This window comes from Glandiceps talaboti, chromosome 2, assembly GCF_964340395.1.
Source record: "Glandiceps talaboti chromosome 2, keGlaTala1.1, whole genome shotgun sequence".
Taxonomy (NCBI): Eukaryota; Metazoa; Hemichordata; class Enteropneusta; family Spengelidae; genus Glandiceps; species Glandiceps talaboti.
Window position 1 is genome coordinate 10,263,981 of NC_135550.1, and position 2,016 is coordinate 10,265,996.

The window sequence follows — 2,016 nt, forward strand, 5'->3', positions numbered from 1 at the left end:
CCCATCATTGTATGGCTGAGTGTGGACTCTGTGTGTCAAGACAGGGTTGACCTAGTGCTATTGTTATGCAAATGTTCAATGCAAGTGAGTGGGTGTGTCAGTTGCCATGCCTACAACATTTAAATTCAGCATGAAACTGGCAGCAGCAAAAAACTATATCGGTTAGAGATAACTTTACACCTACCATAATCATAATGTCACCAAAATACCATATTAGTATGAAAAGGTTAAACACACCAGTGAGTATTCCTGCATCTTTTCTATAAATAATTATCTATTTATTTATTTAACTTTGACATTAGTCAGGCAGTCCATACAGGTGACAAATATCAATAAACGTGGACCCCCAAAACAAATATAGATAGAAATACAACCTGGCGAAAACTAGTTACAATATAAAATCAATGAGAACAAATTAAAGACACCTACAATTACATTAAAACGACACTTTGTACAATGACTGGCACTAAATTAGAAGGCATTCACTTATTCATTCTGCTGAGTATTTTCCTTATGCCCTGTTTTGATGGATAACAAAAATATAACATAAAATGTCAAACATGATGAATTTAGCACATTTCAGTGTAGTCTAGTTCCTATACAGTATCATTATGATTTATACCTTATAAAGTAGTGCATGAAATTATAAGTATAAGCAATTAAAAATAATGAAATGTAATCATTTATTTTATTATCAAATGTAACATTATAAAAATGTTGTTGAGAAATGGTCATTCATAAATGTCAAATAAAGAGTTGGTTTCCTTCCTTTCAATTTAATCACCATGGTGATAATGAGTCCATACAGAGAGTTGATTGACCATGTACAGTACAGCTGTATATTGACACCCACTATACAATGACACTATACAAACATGCATTCTCACACAAACCAGAGTTATTATTTCCAACACCACATTTCGAAATAAAGGCTCGTAAAGAATGTTGCTGTAAAACAGGCCATGGTTTGCGATGATGACAAACATGTTATTGTACAGAGAAACAGGAGTGAATGCCCTATAGTGACAAGAACAAAGATATAAAGGGTGGGGGGGGGGGGGTGTGGATGGGGATTTATTAATTTTTTTGGACTGAGCTTGTAGTATAAATGTATCAATAAAGTCACAAGCTGAAGAGTCTGAATCTGATTAAAATCTCATGTTGTGAAAATGGCTGTATTACTTTATTTACCTTTATTTCCATCACTTTATAGTCTCGTTTATTTTCAATTTTGTTCTTCAAGGGTGATTGCTGCCTTTGTCAGAAGGCAGAAAACGAGCAGGCGGCAATCACTCCCGGAACAACAAAATGAAAACAAACAGCAATGCACAATGGAAATAGAGGTAAATAAGGAAATTGAGCTGTATTCACCACATCAGATTTTAAAGATTGAGACTCTATATATATCTACATAAATACTGCAAATCTTGCATTTTTCACTGATAGTTATATTGTATCTAAACCCTTTTTCTTAATCAAGTAATGCAAATTTGCATACTCATTTGCATACAGGTATATGCAAAAATGTTCTGGTCTTGCACTGCAGTATGTATGCACACCAATGCAGGTAGTTCCCTAGCTAGGTCCCTATTTACCAAACGTGTTAATCTTTGGTATGCATTAAATTTTATACTATTTAATAGTTATAAAATTCTTACAGATATGTATCTATTAATTCTCACAAACTCTAAGATTCATTGCATTCAGGAGCTTTGCCATATCACACACTTCAATTTGATGTCTTACAACTGATACTGTATTCTATTTCCATGGCAACTCTCTTGAATTATGCAACCCCTCCCCTCTAAATAAATGAAATTTAACACTATCAACAGCAAAGCACCTGAGATCTAGTGTTTGTTTAGTTTTTATTTCAGTGTTGTATCTTATTCTTGACGACTGTAAATTGCAAAAACAGCATAGACAATAAAATAGTTTTAATAGACTTTTCCACAGGGATCATAATATTTGTACTAATATGTAGACAGTGACAATAAAGAAATTGAAAATTTGTGT